This window comes from Aquarana catesbeiana, linkage group LG10 (genome assembly GCF_042186555.1).
Source record: "Aquarana catesbeiana isolate 2022-GZ linkage group LG10, ASM4218655v1, whole genome shotgun sequence".
In the NCBI taxonomy this organism is placed as follows: Eukaryota; Metazoa; Chordata; class Amphibia; order Anura; family Ranidae; genus Aquarana; species Aquarana catesbeiana.
In genome coordinates this window covers 144,868,672-144,888,992 of record NC_133333.1, presented here as the reverse complement: position 1 = coordinate 144,888,992, position 20,321 = coordinate 144,868,672, and the positions used below count along the sequence as shown (strand labels likewise).

At 41.8% G+C, this 20,321-nt stretch overlaps 1 protein-coding gene across 2 annotated transcripts in view; it reads left to right on the top strand.

Annotated features, from left to right (window-relative positions):
- Positions 1 to 20,321, top strand: part of MYADM (myeloid associated differentiation marker) — a 51,369-nt gene that overhangs the window by 6,969 nt on the left and 24,079 nt on the right. The window contains exon 2 of one of the 2 annotated variants that reach the window (XM_073602750.1): positions 18,524 to 18,667. The exons of the other annotated variant lie outside the window; for it this stretch is intronic. The gene's annotated coding sequence lies outside the window, so the exon portion shown is untranslated. The remainder of the gene's footprint in view (positions 1 to 18,523; positions 18,668 to 20,321) is intronic. 2 annotated transcript variants of the gene reach the window in all.

The following is a 20,321-nucleotide window of genomic DNA, read 5'->3' as shown; positions in this document are numbered from 1 at the left end:
TATGGCTGATTTTATCTTATACAGGATTTGTATAGCACCAACAGTTTGCCCAGCGCTTTACAAAATGGAGACAGTACAGTTACAAATCAATACAAGAGGGCCCTGCTCGTTAGAGCTTACAATGTAAAATATAATTTTACATCCTTTACATTCCATATTTAGTCATTGCTATCTATACGGTTTTGCTCTGGATATACTTAGACTGGGGATTGCATGGTTTAGTTTTATTTAATCCCCTGCAGAAGTGTACTGCAGCTGTCGCATCAACAAAGGTTTCTAAAAACTGCAGTAATAACAGTTTACTGAACAAAACACACTGATTTTTTTTTTTTTAACCCTGCACAGTAAGAAAAAAAAAAGAAAATTTAAAAATCTAAATTTAAAAATGAAAGTCATTAGAACAAACACAATGTTTTTTTCTAATAATATGCAGTAATGTAACTTAACGATCTGCATTTACAATGTAAACTTCTGAACTTATTCAAATGGTTTCCTGTTTGGGGTTTGATGGGGAATGCCTGCTGGGCGAACACTGCTATGTTTATCTATCACAGCTTGTCTAGCAGCAGAGGTTTGCTGGTGATTAGTGCATTCTTTGGATGGTTTACAATTAGGCCTATTTATAACAATTTAAATGCTATTTACTGGTAGACCGTATCAGTGAAATTGGTGGGTAGTTGTGTATGTGGCTCCTTACTCACTGTTCTCAAAAAAAATAAAACGTCCATACAGAATACGGGAATGTTGCAGCATGTTGACATTAGCTGGTTCAGTGCAGATAGGGAAAGCATCCTGAAAATGGCAAGACTTACAATAGTAGGAACATTGGGATGTGGAAATGATCTGTAAATTCATAATACTCAAAAGGTGAATTTGCAAAGTTAAACTGATCGAAAATTGAAACATTTCGATACACTTGCATTCGCCACAGGGGAGTTGTAAAAAATACTGCATGCAGCGCTGCTGTGGTGTGAACTGACATCTTTTTAAATGAGGCATTTTACCTTGTCTATGCTTTGGGGCTATGCTGAAAAGAGCAGCCAGTGTATCCCCAGTGCATCTGGTGTGAATGAGCCCTAAAGTGTATGTAAAAAGCATGTGAACCCTTTTGGAATGATATGGATTTCTGCACAAATTGGTCATAAAATGTGATCTGATCTTCATCTAAGTCACAATAATAGACAATCACAGTCTGCTTAAACTAATAACACACAAAGAATTAAATGTTACCATGTTTTTATTGAACACACCATGTAAACATTCACAGTGCAGGTGGAAAAAGTATGTGAACCCCTAGACTAATGAGATCTCCAAGAGCTAATTGGAGTGAGGTGTCAGCCCACTGGAGTCCAATCAATGAGATGAGATTGGAGGGGTTGGTTACAGCTGCCCTGCCCTATATAAAACACACACCAGTTCTAGGTTTGCTTTTCACAAGAAGCATTGCCTGATGTGAATGATGCCTTGCACAAAAGAGCTCTCAGAAGACCTACGATTAAGAATTGTTGACTTGCATAAAGCTGGAAAGGGTTATAAAAGTATCTCCAAAAGCCTTGCTGTTCATCAGTCCACGGTAAGTCAAATTGTCTATAAATGGAGAAAGTTCAGCACTGCTGCTACTCTCCCTAGGAGTGGGCGTCCTGTAAAAATGACTGCAAGAGCACAGAGCAGACTGCTCAATGAGGTGAAGAAGAATCCTAGAGTGTCAGCTAAAGACTTACAAAAGTCTCTGGCATATGCTAACATCCCTGTTAGCGAATCTACGATACGTAAAACACTAAACAAGAATGGATTTCATTGGAGGATACCACAGAGGAAGCCACTGCTGTCCAAAAAAACATTGCTGCATGTTTACAGTTTGCACAAGAGCACCTGGATGTTCCACAGCAGTACTGGCAAAACATTCTGTGGACAGATGAAACCAAAGTTGAGTTGTTTGGAAGAAACACACAACACTATGTGTGGAGAAAGAGAGGCACAGCTCACCAACATCAAAACCTCATCCCAACTGTGAAGTATGGTGGTGGGGGCATCATGGTTTGGGGCTGCTTTGCTGGGTCAGGGACTGGAAGGATTGCTATCATCGAAGGAAAAATGAATTCCCAAGTTTATCAAGACATTTTGCAGGAGAACTTAAGGCCATCTGTCCACCAGCTGATGAACCAGAAGAAAATACGTCTTCTGGAGTGACCCAGACAGAGTCCTGACCTCAGCATGATTGAGATGCTGTGGCATGACCTCAAGAAAGTGAATTACACCAGACATCCCAAGAATATTGCTGAACTGAAACAGTTCTGTAAAGAGGAGTGGTCAAGAATTACTCCTGACCTCCTGACCGTTGTGCACGTGACGTCTGATCTGCAACTACAGGAAACATTTGGTTGAAGTTATTGCTGCCAAAGGAGGTTCAACCAGTTATTAAATCCAAGGGCTCACATACTTTTTCCACCTGCACTGTGAATGTTTACATGGTGTGTTCAATAAAAATATGGTAACATTTAATTCTTTGTGTGTTATTAGTTTAAGCAGACTGTGATTGTCTATTGTGACTTAGATGAAGATCAGATCACATTTTATGACCAATTTGTGCAGAAATCCATATCATTCCAAAAGGATTCACGTCCTTTTTATTGCAACTGTATAACCAAAACTAAAACCATACAACATTGTTTGAACTTTCTGGGTGGGGAACGTTGTTTTAAGTAAACAGCATTTTCAGAGCAATTCAGCTTTTTAAATAGATTTGGTTTTTGAACGCATAAGTGTTAATCCCAGTGCCTCTTGATGATATCTTTTGGAGTTAATTTTTTGCTGTCTGTGTCCTATTAGGGATATTTCCCATCACTTCCTGTCTCAAAGGTGCAACAGGAAGTTGGTGGTAATCTCCCAAAGTAAAGGAAATTCTGTCTTGGACAGTTGTCCCCAAAACAGGTGTCCCAGATGGAAGATTTCCCCTGATCCCTTGTTCTGGGGACAGCACTAAAATTTGGGATTTCCCCCTCACTTTCTTTCTCGATGACAGTGGTCACCAGGGCAAATAGAGAAGTGAGTGTCCCCAAAAGGGACCCTGACCGCAATAAAAATCTGACAGAGGTCAAATGCCTGGTACACACAGGCCGAATGTCGGTCGGTTAAACCAGCAATACTATATACCAGTCATATATGTTGTATTTTTCTGGCACAGAAATGTTACTTTGAATTGCAGATTTTACACAGGAAAAGTTAGCTCTTTTCTATTTCGTTTTTTCATTTTTATTTTTGTTTGAATGCACATAGCTTCTAACCGTATGCATTATAAATAAGCGATCAGGAAATTTACACAGTAGGATATCTTTTACATTTCTTATTTTCTGCACTTTTTTTCACTTTTTGCATTATATGCACTTGTGGTATACACACCCCTCAAGTATCTAGAGGTTGCAAATTACCTCTTAATAAGAGCAGCAGCATATCTATCCTTCCCCTTTTTTTCATTAACCAATGATAACTGTTCTGCATCATATCCTTGACCTACCTTCTTTTAGCCGAGCAGTGGAATGACCCATCTTTACTTGCAGGTATGTATAAAAATCTCACGACTGTGATATAAATTTTTTTTTTTTTTAAAGTGATTGATTCTTGAGAAGTCTCTCGTGTGTGTGTGTGTGTGTGTGTGTGTTTTTAACGAAAAAAAAAAAAAATGTTATGCTTGCCTGCCCCATGTAATGGTTTTGCACAGAGCAGCCTCAATCCTCCTCTTCTCGGGTCCTTCTTCGGCTCTCCTAGCCCCTCCCTCCTGTTGAGTGCCCCTACAGCAAGCAGCTTGCTAAGGGGGCACCCGAGCCAGCTCCATGTGTCCATTCGAACATGTGGTCACGGCCCAGCCCCTCCCCCTTTTTCTCCTTCTTGGGTGACTGACTTTGACAGCAGCGTGAGCCAATGGCGCTGCACTGCTGTCTCAGCCAATGAGAAGGGGAGTCCAGGGCAGCCGAGACACTCCTGCAACATCTCCTGGATCTAGAGGGACCTAAGCGCAGTATTAGGGGGACTGCTGCACACACATATTTTTTCCTTTTTTTTTTTTTTTTTTTTTTATCCTAATGCATTGAATGCATTAAAAAAAAAAAAACTTCTGCCTTTACAACCACTTTAAGCTCCAGGTGATGAAATAGCCATAATCCACCCAAACTATTCAAATCTGAATAATCCATTTTGGGTGTATTTGCCATTTAGGACAGGAGATTTGTGATACCCAGTAAATCTTCTTTATGGTTATTATCAACAGCACCTGGAATATGTTTGCAGCAACCCATGCAAAGTATTTGAAGTTTCAGATCAGGCAGAACAGTGGTTAAGTGTTTGGCTCTTCTGCCTAGCAGCATGAGGGTCGTCGGTTTGAATCCCAGCCACGGCGCTACCTGCCTGGAGTTTGCATCTTCTCCCTGTGCTTCTGTGGGTTTCCTCCGGGTACTTTGGTTTCCTCCTACACTCCAAAGGCATGCTGATAGGTTGGCTCCTGTCTAAATTGGCCTTAGTATGTGTATGTTTTAAATGTGAGTTAGGGTATGTGTGTATGTATGTATATATATACAGACAGACGCCATGTTTTAGGGTTCGTTTTCAGCCACCTGCTGGACCTCCTGGCCGACAGGTATGCACTAGGAATACCACCTCGTGGTCCTCCGTTCCGGCCCGCGTCGCTGTGGTGTGTGGGTGGGCCCAGAAGCCTGTCTGGGGCCTACCACAGCAGCGGAGGAATGGTCCTGAGCTGTCTATCCTGAGAGAAGAAGCTGGACAACCGAGAAGATCCCAGGGGAGGACCCCTCGTGAAAGGATCATGCAGAGTGCTGGTCTGGAGAGGGGCCTGGTGACTCGGTTGGAGGACGCATTCCGAAGTAATCTTACAGTATAGTACTGCCGGGTTGGCTTAAAGGTTCAAGTACTGTATCAAGTACTGTATCTGACATTCATCGCAAACCAATACATCCTGTGGCAGAGGATCGTACGGGTTGTATCCCAGATAAGTCTGTGGCAGAGACTTTTGTTCGTGCTATGTGCTGACTGCTAGGCAAGTGAGAGATGTCTATCCAGGTGGGCAAAGATTAAATCCTACGAAAGGGGGACTATTCAATTGCAAGTGTTCAACTACAAAGAATGTTCTGAAGAAATACAACAGAAAAGGTATTTGAGCTTCCCTGCAGCTTTCCTACTACCTCTTTCCTATTACTTCCCTTGTTCGTTTTATTAAAGCATTGGAAAACCTACTCAAGTGTTTGGTGCTTATATCGTCCAGAGGTAAACTCAACGGAACCCTAGACTCGGTGTCGGTGAAACAGGTGTCGAGAGTGAAGGTAACAAGCCCGCTTAAATCAGCAGCTCCACCTGAGAGTTATTGCTATATATATATATATATATATTATAATTTATACATTTTCATGTGACAACACTGAAGAAATGACACTTTGCTACAATGTAAAGTAGTGAATGTACAGCTTGTTTAACAGTGTAAATTTGCTGTCCCCTCAAAATAACTCAACACACAGCCATTAATGTCTAAACCGCTGGCAACAAAAGTGAGTGCACCCCTAAATGAAAATGTCCAAATTGGGCCCAAAGTGTCAATATTTTGTGTGGCCACCATTGTTTTCCAGCACTGCCTTAACCCTCCTGGGAATGGAGTTCACCAGAGCTTCACAGGTTGCCTCTTCCACTCCTCCATGAGGACATCGAGGAGCTGGTGGATGTTGGAGATCTTTCGCTCCTCCACCTTCTGTTTGAGGATGCCCCACAGATGCTCAGTAGGGTTTAGGTTTGGAAACGTGCTTGGCCAGTCATCACCTTTACCCTCAGCTTCTTTAGGAAGGCAGTGGTCGTCTTGGAGGTGTGTTTGGGGTCGTTATCATGTTGGAATACTGCCCTGCGGCCCAGTCTCTGAAGGGAGGGGATCGTGCTCTGCTTCAGTATGTCACAGTACATGTTGGCATTCATGGTTCCCTTAATGAACTGTAGCTCCCCAGTGCCAGCAGCACTCATGCAGCCCCAGACCATGACACTTCCACCATCATGCTTGACTGTAGGCAAGACACACTTGGCTTTGTACTCCTCACCTGGTTGCCGCCACACATGTTTGACACCAAATAAATGTATCTTGGTCTCATCAGACCACAGGACATGGTTCCAGTAATCCATGTTCTTAGTCTGCTTGACTTCAGCAAACTGTTTGCGGGCCTTCTTGTTCATCATCTTTAGAAGAGGCTTCCTTCTGGGACGACAGCCATGCGGACTAATTTAATACAGCATGCGGCGTATGGTCTGAGCACTGACAGGCTTACCCCCCACCTCTTCAACGTCTGCAGCAATGCTGGCAGCACTCATACGTCTATTTTCCCAAAGACAACCTCTGGATATGATGCTGAGCACGTGCACTGAACTCCTTTGGTCGACCATGGTGAGGCCTGTTCTGAGTGGAACCTGTCCTGCTAAACTGCTGTATGGTCTTGGCCATTGTGCTGCAGCTTAGTTTCAGGGTTTTGGCAATCTTCTTATAGTAACATCTTAACATTCTTAATTCATCTTTTTGTAGAGCAACAATTTTTTTTTTCAGATCCTCAGAGGGTTCTTTGCCATGAGGTGCCATGTTGAACTTCCAGTGACCAGTATGAGAGAGTGAGAACGATAACATTAAATTTTAACACATCTGCTCCCCATTCGCACCTGAGACCTTGTAACACTAACGAGTCACATGACACCAGGGAGGGAAAATGGCTAATTGGGCCCAATTTGGACATTTTCACTTAGGGGTCTACTCACTTTTGTTGCCAGTGATTTAGACATTAATGGCTGTGTGTTATTTTGAGGGGACAGCATATTTACACTGTTATACAAGCTGTACACTCACTACTTTACATTGTAGCAAAGTGTAATTTCTTCAGTGTTGTCACATGAAAAGATATAATAAAAAATTTACAAAATGTGAGGGGTGTACTCACGTTTGTAAGATAATGTATATAGATATAGTAAAGCGCTGTGTAAATTGACAGCACTATATAGGTACCTGTAATAAAATAAATAATCCGGCTAACAGAACTTACATTGGTGAAATGAGAAAGGAAGCTAAGCACACAACTGAATAACCTCTTTTCTGCTTGTTACAAGGGTAAAATAACACTCTATACAACAGCCCTCCACAGTTCTGTGATGGTAAAATCTTCTTCTCAGAGCTGAAATTAGCTAGACATCACCAGGTTATGGGTTTCATATACAACTTCAGCAACTGACAGACTTTTCATAAAAATGAAATCTTCTGTGCATATGTGAACTGTCTGGGGCACTTTCTATAAGGAGGCTGTGTGGCGCCCGGTTGACCCAGAAAAAATATCTATGCAGATGGTGGGTAGGTAAGTTTTCGGCCCCTTACACACGGGGGCCATCTAGGTTTAGTGCGTCCCTTCTGGTATTTTAGTGTGCCCTGGAGGGACAGGTGCAGCATCTAGCCACACTGTAGGCTGCCTGTCAATCTATAGCAGGTTGTGGCTGGATGGGGCTAAACATTCAGGGACCTTATACTTGGAAACCATGCTAGACGAAGTACAGTTGTCCTTTATGGTTAAATGAAATCTTACAAATGTGTAGTATTGATCTTTGGAGTAACATTAACCTCTGTTTCCTATGGGGCCTGGGGGTAGGGAAGTCCAATTTTTAGGGGCTCTGAAAGCAAACCAAACATTTTTAAAAATCTGAAGATACGTTGTATTTGTGATAACACCAGTTGCTGCCAGATCCAGTACTGCATCATTAAAGCAACATTAAAGGTGTCTGTGACTCCCTTTTTCTAATTCACCTGATCACCAAAGTCACTGGAATTGAAAGTAAGGGCAAGTCCATAACTTAGATTTGCCCCAGAACAGGAACAGAGGGGTATTTTCCATTGGATAAACTTGTTTCCATGACAATTAAGAAAGGGATATTTATTTTGTTGTAAAAACATTCCCTCACTTCCTGTTGAGTATACAGGGCAGGAAGTGAAGGGAAATCTCTCTTGAGACTACTAGCACTTGCTTGGTAAAAAGACTGGGGAGCTGCTAAGAACAAAGTTGTTGCTGTGCCACCCTCTTCCGTGTAGTGTGCCAAGTTTACGGACAATATTCCTGCAACATGTCCTGCTTTAGGCACAGGGGTCACTGGAGGACCCCATTCTAATTTTGTTAGGGGGGCCCCATGATCGGTAGTTATGTATTCTGTTATCCAGTCAACAACTAGAGCTGAAGCCTCCATTCACAACTGAGCATTTTGTGACGTATTTTGCCCATTTCCCTACATTCAACAACACTTAGGGGTTGATTTACTAAAATTGGAGAGTGCAAAATCTGGTGCTGCTGAGCATGGTAGCCAATCGGCTTTTAACTTCAGTTTGTCCAATTAAGCTTTTGATAAAACTTGGAAGCTGATTGGTTTCTATGCAGCGCTGCACCAGATTTTGCACTCTCCAGTTTTAGTAAATCAACCTCTTGGTATCAAATTTATTTATTTTTTTTTTTTGCTCTTGTGACTGTTCACATGTCTGTACTCAGTCACTTGAAGCTTGATCACCTACAGTATTTTGGAGCTGTGTTGTAAGTCTTTGGCCCCAGACTTCAATGAAAGTTCCTGTAAACGCTTGACACAAGCATTTTTGCACCCGAATCAGGGTTGCGCTCACAATGCTTATTGAACTCTCAGTGCAATATAATAACTCAAAAGATGTTAAAAAAAATTTAATTTCCATATATGATTACCCTTAAGGGGAGGGTGACAGTCATTTACCTGGAAGAGCACTATTACATGGAGTTTTGATACCTTTTTTGTACTTCCTTTTTTTTTTTTGCACAAGACTGGTTTGATTTCATGCTCTTTTTAGATATTACAGTGCACCTTTTCATTTGGTTTTTGGAATGAATGCATTTTTATGTTTTGTTTGAAATTTTCAAACATTTGTTTATGCAAATTGATATTATTATTGATTATTTATTAATATATTCTGTGTTTATTATATTGCACTGAGAGTTCATTAAGCGCAGCACTGATTCATACACATATTAGGGTGATTTGGACACATTATGCTTATAGCCTATCATCATTTTGGCCTATTCTGATAAATAATTTATACGTTTTTGCATTGGAACACACGTTCTCTGCTCTCCTCCCACCCAGGAGCTTGCTCACATGTGCAAAAATGCTTGCAGAAACCCTTTAGTCTAAGATGTCTCATGTCGAAAGTGAAGAGGTTACTCGCAATACGAAAATTTTCATAAGACAGAATACAATGTCAGAAGTGACGTAATGTGTTGAATAGTTTTGTATGTATTCTTTCATCTCTGAGCATGCGTAGTCTTGCTCTTTTGAGATATATATATTATTATTATTATTATTATTAATTTTTTTTTTTTTTTTTTACGAAAACCATACTAATGAAATGAAAATCGAACGTTGAGTTCACATCCGCCAAAACTTTTTTAGTCTGTACATCCAGCTTTTGTCTGACGATAAAGCTAAATCTGCTGTCGAAAGCACCATACTAATGATACGAAAATTGGCAGACAGCTCGTTGTACACATTTTTCCATCCGATTTTTCGTATCACGTGTATGGGCCTTAAGGAGGTAACTTCAGATTTGTTCTCATTATGTCAAACCCATAGTTCTCTGGGAGTCCTTGATTTTAAAAATAATTTTTAAAAGTGCCCTAAAACCATTATAGTTACCCTTCAAAATAACTATTAGATTTTATTATTTTTATTTTACTGTTGTAATGTTTACAAAATGTATAAACTAATCTTGTATATAATTATTCCATTAGTTTCATAAAAAATTTATTTGCAAATAACTTTTGTTGCCATGATTATAGACACAGATCACACCAAATATTTTTGACATTGCTATAGTAACCTTTCCTTTTATTTAAAGTTGTTAGAAATTGTGGTTTAACGCTAGTAACTTTATATCTCACTTTACGCGGTTTTCCTTTTTGTGTGGCAGTTTGCTGGTAGTATGTTGTTGTATGATGGTGTGTGTGTGTGTGTGTGTGTTTTTTTAATCACAGCTGTATTTTATTAGAGTTTTTATTCTGAAGGGCTAATTAAGTGCAGCAACCAATATATTAAAATTCACCCTGATGAAGTCTGACCGCCGGTACAAGATGGATTCTGATTATTGTTGGATACGGGATAAGCAATGTGACAGCGTGTTTCTGAAGGCCTCAACCCAGTTATACTAGCATTACCAGCGATCAAGCACTGCTCCTGCCTAAAGCCGGCCATAGACTATTTGAATCTCGGCCGGTTCAGCAAGGACCAATGATGATGATATTGATGTCAATATTGCTAATATTCTGTATTGATATGTTTAAAGATGTCTGTGTATTCCCCTGAAGATCGTTTACAAAATTATGATTGAAACGCTTTGGAGTTACTCTAAACAGTAATATCCACAGATATGTCATTTGTGGATTTCTTTTTCTTAAATGTCATATAGACATCTAAATATGTTTATTTTTGTATACACCAGAGCTCTTGTTCCTCCTTTTCCACATGTTCTCCTTTCCCTTTTTGATGCTTTTATTGATGCTAAAAAAAAAACAATATTTTTTTATACAAAACCAAGTATTTTTCATTACTTGCAAGCTGTGCATAAGCCATTTGGAGTATCTTGCTTTTTGTTATATACGTTATTCGGCTAGCAGCACATTATTTCTAACCAGGAGAGGTGGGTTCCACATTTTCTGATCAAGTGTGTTTCCTGCCAATGCACTGATGGGGCAATAAGCTAATAGAAGTAGAAAGCAGGGGATAACCTCATTGGTCTGCTGCTTCTCTTTGGCTGTCCGATCAGCAGGCAGGGAAACAGAAAAAGTGATCTTCTCCTCCTTGAGTGTGCAGTGTGACATGGCTTTGTATGTCTCCGGATTGGATGGATCGAAATATAAATCCTTGGACAGTTCTACCATATACAGTATGTACAGAGTCTGTATACTTCGATGTTTGCCAGCTTTAAGCGAGGCCAAAAGCTTTGGCCTTGCTAGTGTTCTCGGCAAATGGTTTTCATTAGTGCTCATTATCTCAGGAAATTGTTCACCAACTCTGTAGAGTAATGATAGCAGTCTTCTGCCAAACTAGTGTAAGAATATTGTGGTTTGGAGTTCTCCTCAGAACAAGTTCATTCAGCCACAGCGGACAGAACAATGGTTGTGGTACATGTATGTGGTCTGTGATTATACCTTCACTGACATGTGTACATGCAGAATGGTGAGGCTGTGGTCTGTCATCCTTTGATGTTCAAGTACCTGAAGCAAAATGATAAGCTTTTGTGTATTATGGACACCAACTAGCCATCAACCAGCCTGCACACCCCTAATTCACTACTGAGTCCTGTAGTGACGTAGAGGTTGGTGGTAGAAACCACAGGACATGGATTGAGACACAGGCATTTGACAATTCTGGAGCTGACAAACTCTGAAGACCTTTTGCCAGGGGCTGCAGACTTGCTGCCCACAGGAGATGTCTCATTTACACAGGTTGACAAGAGGTGGTATAGACTAGTGGTTGAGCCTCAGCTTTACTGCCCCCCCCCCGACCACTGAGCCACAAGTTAACCTGGCCAGTGGCGGGGGAAAAAATGATTCAGCAGGCAGTACCACTGCCCATACGGGCCATTCAAATGAATTGGGCTGCGCCGCAACCTCGCTGCAACTATGCTTAAAGCAGGGCTCTACCCAAAAGTGGAAGCTCTGCTTGTTCGCAGCCCCCCCGCCTCCACTTTTTTTTTTTTTTGGAGGTGGGGGGGAGATGATAACACTTCTGGCCCCTCCTCCTACCCCCCGGCCCCGCTACCTTCTGCGACACACACACAGGTCCCAGAAGACGACGGGACATTACAATGCTGGCGCCTGCACGCGAAGCCGATAGATGAATCGGCTTGAGATGCTGACATCTTTAGATCCCTGGACAGATAAGTGTTCTTATATTAAAAGTCAGCAGCTACAACTACGACTTTAACCGCCCCCAACTGTTCACCGAAAATATACAGTCGGCGAGTGGGGACTATAGCCCCACACATGCCACAGCACATTTAACGCAGTTTGCTGAGTTGACAGACAGAAATGCCGGTCAGTCGCCCATTCAAGTCAGTGGGGCTCAGGGTGGATAAGGATTGATAAAGAAAAAAAGAAAAAACATATTTTTTTTTGATCAAATTTTAATAAAATGCTTTTGAAGTACAAATCTATCTGAAAGATAGTTCTCTTTTTTAAGATACATTAATAATTTATTCAGCATGAAATGGAGATAAGTTATGTAGCATTAGGCTGTATATTCTGCAATATTGACATTTTTGGTAAACTCATTCAGTGAATGCAAGCTGAGATAACATGCACTGTATTGATTCATTCACACAATTTCACAGTAACCATGGGATAAAACAACATTCAGGAATATCCTTTATCCCATTGTTTTGCAAATATATGTACACTACAAACTGTATGATTGTTTGAAGAGAAGTGTGAGGAGGAAGGGCAAGCAGTAAAAATGAAAGTGAAATCTTCTAAGCAGCTTATAAATTTTGTGACCTTTCTGCACATAGCTTGAAGTGCTTTATTCCTCCCTTGAGGAGCAAAATGGCAGCAGTCCGTAAAGAGACCCAGTTTGGGAATATTTACTAACCTGACAGCTTATTATTCTAAATAGGAAACCTTCATTTTGTTTGCAAATATTAAAGATTCTAACTACCAGCAAGAAGCAGTCAGAGGAGGAGCCGCTGCAGGGCAGAGATGACAGTTGCTGTTTAAAATTTATGATTTAAATCAAGTTGATTTAAATTAAGCCTTTTTACTAGTGATTTAAATCGTCTTGATTTAAATAAAATCCACCCTGGTGAGGCTGCTCCATCAAACACAAGTCAAGCATTTTCCGGCGCATCCCCATTAAATTGCATGGGCAAATTTAACATACATTGCACTCTGTCAACTCAACAAGTTGCGATACATTTACCATGTGTTGCCCCCTCAGGCTGTTTGTTATTTTTTAGGTGGGCAGTTGCAGGGAAGGGGGGGGGGGGTGTCAGTAAAAATAAGCTCAACCCCCTGATTTAGCCATCTGTGTGAAAGAGACCAAAAAGCAAACCATTCCAATCAGTAAATTATAGTTGAACTCCAAGCAAGCTGGTAAATACACAGTTGCACTAAATATATGGGATCTTTTTTTTTTACTTTCCAAGGAATTAGTGACTCTGTGTAGCTAGTCTTGTGATCCAAGCATGACTGAGGAAGGGTCTCTGCATGGTGCTGAAACATCGCTTTTCAATGTGATTGCACAAAAATCAAGACAGAAGCTTTGAAAACCATCTTTTCGGTGTACTGGAGACACATTTCATCCATGCCGCACTGTGATCAGTCGGAAGTTGATTCCAGTATGGTGTGGGAGAGGAATGAACCACATTTCAGAATGGATGACCACGCACAGCAACACAACTATAACACAACTATACTTTGTTAGCATGCCCTGCAGTAATTTATGTAAAAACGTGGATTTTAACACCTATTACCAAGTGTGAATCTGGTTTTATAAATGTCATCCAGCTTGCAACCTCATTACATCTGGATGACAAAAAATGAGTGCATACCATTTGTCTGAAAGCTGCATTCAGCCAGTGTATTCCCTGCTCCCTTCTTTGCTGTGAGTCATACATGGAAGAATGTATTGAGAAACTGTAGAATGACCTCATAGCCCTGGTAATGGAGTTAAGGAAATGACTAGTCTCACATGTTTGACTGTCTAGGGCTATACACTGCAATCCTCCCACAGATTAGTCCGTTACTTTTCCCCAAAGCCTCTGCACTCCACTGATCAGCATTTTTTGCATCAAGTTATCTAGTTGTTCTAGTTGGCCACAAACAAGCATGTTCAATAAAAAGAGCACCTAGCCAAGTGCCAAACTTTGGTGTATACCACCAAATTCAATCGGCATTTACAAGGGGCATTCAAGGCAAACTGGGACTTTTGAGTTTATATCAAGGAGTGGCAACTGTAGCCGCAGCAAAAAATGGCCATAGTTTAAATTACGCAAAATATGGGGCGTGGCTTAAAGGGGGTGTGGTTATATTCTGAGATTACTTACATAGTGGAAAATGTGGTAATATATCGGGAATGTAGGGGGGGGGAGCAGAGTTGGGAGGGATGGAGAAGAGGGGGGGTAGATAGGGTTGAGGAAGGGGGGTTATGAGCAGGGCTGGGCTGCTGGGAGGGAAGACCCTGGGACAGGACCATGGGGGCAGGCACACAAGTGTTGCTGCACAGAACAGTCAGACAGCTTTCTATAGGACTCACCGCAGCTGTAGCTTTTCTGGCAGCAGGCACCCCCCCCCCCCTTCATTAAGCCAGAGATATGCTCCCTCAATCTGCTTCCCTTCAGGAGGCAGGCTGGGCACTATCTCAGAGTCCGACCACACCCCCTCCCTGCGTCACAGCCAATCGGACACTGCAAGCCTCGCAGGCTACACCTCCTGGGTGGTGTTCAGTTGAAGTGACTTGTAATGAGTGTCTGATCTAAGCTGCTGGGGGAGGAGGTAAGAGGAGGGATAGACTGGTAATCACCTGCGCTCCGACCACGCTCACTAGTATGGCTGTCCGTTTACAGAGGCAGAATTTTGAGATTCTGCCCGGGACAGGCTCAGACTGGGACATCGGTCTGATTTCTGTGACTGTCCCGGGCAATCCATGGCTGTTGGCAACTATGCACTTATCCCAGTGTTTAATGCCTAGAAAGCTCAGCACAGAAAGTTTTGTCACTATGTCTGAACCATCCTAGGACGACCTGCATCTCTTCATCATCAGTTCACACAGAAAAAATAGTCTCTGGTGCAATATTATGACAGATTATGTGTTGATTATCCAGGATCAGGCGTTCCACAGGAACGACTGCTGTGGGCTGGGAACCACCACGGCTGAGATCTTCACTGATGGACATATGGCCATCTTTGAAACGTTTTCACCATTCAAAAAATGTCTTACTGGGGCTGAGCGTCTCATCACCGTACTGTGCTTGAAGTCTTCTGTAGATATCCGTGGGTTTTACACCTTCGTTCACAAGAAACTTCATCACCACAGGCTGTTCCTTCCACGCACTAACACTGTTCTCTGCCATCTTGATTAACGGTCCCTGGACTGGCCCACGACATGTGCGCTACCTATCAGTATTAGGACACGCTTGCCATTTGATACACTATGTGTAGTACTGCCATGCTAGCATCCTTTTTTATACCTGTAAAATTAAAAGTCCCGGTTTTGACGTGAACACCCCTCGTATTTTGTCAGTCAAATCCGTATAAGATGGATTCTGATTTCTTCTCATTATTGTAATGTATTCCATTCTGATTGTTGCTGAAGCTTTTATCATTCTCTTGCATTGCTGTTGCAGCCTTATTTCTGTAATCCACCCAGATATTATGTACGCTATGTTACCAAAAGTATTGGGACGCCTGCCTTTACATGAACTTTAATGGCATCCCAGTCTTAGTCAGTGGGGTTCAATATTGAGTTGGCCCACCCTTTGCTGCTATAACAGCTTCAACTCTTCTGGGAAGGCTGTCCACAAGGTTTAGGAGTGTGTTTATGGGAATGCTTGACCCAGAAGCGCATTTGTGAGGTCAGGCACTGATGTTGACCAAGAAGGCCTGGCTTGCAGTCTCCGCTCTAATTCATCCCAAAGGTGTTCTATCTGGTTGAGGTCAGGACTCTGTGCAGGCCAGTCAAGTTTCTCCACCCCAAACTCGCTCATCCATGTCTTTATAGACCTTGCTTTGTGCACTGGTCCAAATCGTTTGGTGGAGGGGGGATCATGGTGCGGGGTTGTTTTTCAGGGGTTGGGCTGGGCCCCTTAGTTCCAGTGAAGGAAGCTCTTAAGGCATCAGCATACCAAGACATTTTGGACAATTTCATGCTCCCAACTTTGTGGGAACTGTTTGGGGATGGCCCCTTCCTGTTCCAACATGACTGCGTACCAGTGCAGACGTCAAGGTCCAGAAAGACATAGATGAGCGAGTTTGGGGTGGAGGAACTTGACTGGCCTGCACAGAGTCCTGACCTCAACCCAATAGAACACCTTTGGGATGAATTAGAGTGGAGACTGCCAGCCAGGCCTTCTCATCCAACATCAGTGCCTGACCTCACAAATGCGCTTCTGGAAGAATGGTCAAGCATTCCCATAGATACACTCCTAAACCTTGTGGACAGCCTTCCCAGAAGAGTTGAAGCTGTTATAGCTGCAATAGGTGGGCCAACTCAATATTGAACCCTATAGACTAAAACTGGGATGCCATTAAAGTTCATGTAGGGGCGGGTGCCCCAATACTTTTGACAATATAGTGTACATGGGAGTTAGAGCTGCGCGATTAATTGTTAAAAAACCGTGATCGCGATTCAACCCCCCTCGCGACCTTTTAATATAATATTTCCCCGATTTCATGTTAAACAAGTGCAGAGCCAAGCAGAGCTGTCAAAAAAAAAAAAAAAAAACTCACCTGGAAAATGTTTATCAATCGCGATAAAGAACAATGTATCTCTCAGTTCTTTTAGATCAATGGAATAAACTGACACTTGTTACAAGTTAAAAATCTGTATTTTTTTTTTTTTGCTAGAAAATTACTCAGAACCCCAAAACATTAAATATATTTTTTTAGCAGAGACCCTAGAGAATAAAATGGAGATTGTTGCAATATTTTATGTCGCACTGTATTTGCTCAGCGGTCTTTCAAAAACAAATTGTTTAGGAAAAAATATACTTCAATGGATTTTAAAAAGACTAACCAGTAAAGTTAGCCCAATTTGTTTGTATAATGTGAAAGATAATCGTGATCTTTATTCTAAGCAGAAAAAAAATCATGATTCTCATTTTATCTATAATCGTACAGCTCTAATTGGAGTAGATTTATAGGCCGAGTGATTTGGATTTCTGTCCATCCAATTCCGAGATTACACCGCCTCTACAAGTCAGCAAAGTCCTGTTTGGCGGGTTGGGGGAAAAGGACTCCTCTTCACCGCCACCATGTGCCTGTGCAGTAACAGGATGCAACACATGTATAAGCTCATCATTTTGTCAATATACTCTCATCTCTTATCAGCATGCTCCACAGGACACCTTATTGGTACTTTATGCTGCTTCTCCCTTCCCTTCTCTGAGCTCTGCTGTAGAGTGGACTACAAAAGGTTTAATACCAAGTCAAATTACGGTACTTGCACTGCTTGAATTCAAAATGCATTTAATAATATTATTATGATAACATTAATTTGTGTCTTGTATATTTCTGGAGTTCAGCTTTCTATTTGTCTAATTTGTTGCAACATAGAACAGTTTAAGGTGCCTTGCATATAATACTCATACAGGGAGCAAGGTCTACATCTGTTGAGCAGGAATAGCTTCCAAGAAATTGGCAGTAAGAAGAAAAGGCAAGAGAACATGTTTAGTCGCAAAGTGTGTGATAGAATGCCAAGAAATATGTTGTTTCAGCCCATGCAGCTAGTGCTTGTTCCAGTAGGGCGCTTTCAGTATGTTTCTGAAAGGTTGATCCTGGCTCTTGTAAGATCTGGCATAGACTGTCAAAACTAATGGACTTAGTCTTCAGAAAGACTCTTTCTGCCTTCTACTTGCAGGACAGACTTAACATTGTATTAGATCCAAAAATAAAAATGTAATATATTGCAGTGTACAGATTCTTAAATTTGGAAGCTGCAATAGTTTAACTTTTTTCTTTCATTTTTATCTGGTAATCCAGCAAGTAACACACTTCCTGTCTTAGGGTGTCTCCACCCTAGATGCAGGAGCAACAGAGACCCCTTTTAGACAGGGGCATTGTCAGTCTGGGGACGGGGTAGTGTTAGATGGACTTGGCTAAAGTCAAACTCCAGCTAATACCTTTATAAGCAGTTACAGTAGCAGGTTTTTTTCCCTTTTGGGATAAAGACTTTTTACATAAACGAATAAAAGCTGAGCCAATGTAAGGCCACCTGTCATGTTTTTACATGCTTGTGATATGCCTTTAAATGTTGTTTGTATTCTGTCCCTGGTTCCTCCCCTTCCTGTTGCTCAGTTTTATACCGTATAGTTAGCTCCACCCTTTGTTCATTTTCCCAGTAATGCATCTCAGCCTCATGTCTCATGTAGTGGATCACATGATGATCATTTTGACCTATCATTTTTTTAAATTTATTTAAATTTATTTTTTTTTCTTCTTGACCACCTCAGCAAAAACTCTGTCAAGAGACTTAATCAACTTTTACATTCGTTTTCTGTCTCCTTCTTGGTCTTACATCGTTGTAGTATTCTTCATGGTCACTAATTTTAATTTTTAGATTTCTTTTATTTATCGGGAAAGGGAAAAAGAGAAAATAAAAAAAGAGAAATAGATACTCTTTCCCAAGAGTTAATAAAATCTTAATTACTATATTACCCACAGTAACTATGCTATTCCCGTCTTCTAAAAATTCTGTTCTTCCCTAACCCATATTTATCCTTCCTCCCCAGATCATTTGACCTATCTGATGTTTATTGTTGTAAGATCCTCACAGTTTATGGATTAAACTTCATAAGATCTTCAAGGTGTCATCTGGATTGAGTCACTGTCTGCTAATTCAGCTAAGATTGGGTTATCGATATCTCATCACAACTGTAAGTTACAGAGATCACACTTTCAATGCTTAGATTGGAGAGGTAGAACAACACTTGTCAATGGTAAATGGTTTGTTTAGCTGCCACTTTTGCTGGACAGATTGGTCTGTTTGAAGGAAGTTAAAAAAAAATAACAGACTTACTGGCTGGTTCAGTGGGTGAAAATAAAGGAAAAAAAGCCAAGAGAAAAAAAAATGAATGCAGCCACATCTAAAAACTGCTAAGCTGTGATTATATTACATTTTTGTTTGTAAACTTTGTAATTATAACTAAAGGAATTTATTTATTTTATTTTTTTTTTAAGTTTTGGCTAGAGTGGTGAGGGGTCAGAACAACTGTGACAGATGTGGGTGGAACAGAACACGTGGAGCTCAAGAGTGGTTTTAGGGCCCCTGGCCAAAGAGTGTTCATTTATTTGGGGCAGGCTGGAAAAGCAGGCAGTCTGACAACGGGAAGGCCACAGGGCAGTAATTCAAACACAGTGAAGAACAGGCAGAAATATAACGGGGTGGCAATAGGGCACATAAGTCCAGAGGCACAGGGCAGCAATCTGGTGCAGCAAGGACTTAGTCCAGAGCCACAGGGCAACAAATCGGGTACAGTGAGTAGCAGGCCCCATTATGGTACAGGATGGGTTATGTCCGGGTACAGGGAGTAACAGGCTGCAATCTGGTACAGCAGGGGTTAAGTTCAGGGCCTGAATACAGGCACAACAAGGGCTGGTAACATCTTGGTACAGCAATGACCTAATCTAGGGTTACAGGGCAAAAGTCCGGGCACAGGGAGTAGAATGCCGCAGTCTGGTACAGCAGGGGTTATGTCCAGGGTCATAGGCAACAATCCGGGCACAGAGAGTAACATGCCACAATCCAGTACAGCAGGTGTTAAAGTCCAGGGCCACAATCCAGGCAAACTGGGTCAGGCAGCAAACTGGTACAGTAAGATTTTAGGGATCCATCAACCAAAGGCAGCCTCAGCAGAGGAAGTCCAGGCAGAGTGGCAGAGAAAAGGAGGTCCAGAAAAAAGGAGGTCCTTCACAAACCCATCGCAGGTCCTTGGAGGGTTGTGTGTCCTGGCCACAGCTTCAGGACCACATAGTCAGTGGCTGAAGGAAGAGCAGAGGGAAGAGTAGAGTCCCAGTGTATAGAAAGCCACATAGACAATGCAGAACTACAAGTCCCAGCAGTGCAGACAGCAAAGCACAGCCAATACTGAAATGTCTGTCTCTGCAGTTCCATGCATCTTCTAGACTCCTAGTGAAACCTTCAGCCTCCTCTCTCCATCACTTAAGTAAGCTCTGAACAGCCTGACACTCTTGTTTGTTATCTGGTACTGTGAATTCAGCCAGAGATCTCAGCTCCAAGCTGTTGGTGCCGAGGTGTCTGGCTCTATCCTGATACAGGATACAATAACTTATTTGCTACCTGCTGGGTGTGCAGCCTCATCTCCTACCCCCTGTGTAGGGTGACCACATTTCCAAGCTACCATTCAGGGACACCCGCCCCGAAAAGATGGTTTTTGATACTTTTTTGGAAAAAAAAAGCAAACAGTGGTAACCAGGTAGGTGACAGGTAGTATGGGCTAGCAGAACGGAGGGGGACACGGTGGAAGAACGGAGGGGGGCAGCAGCAGAACGGAGGGGGACAGCAGAACA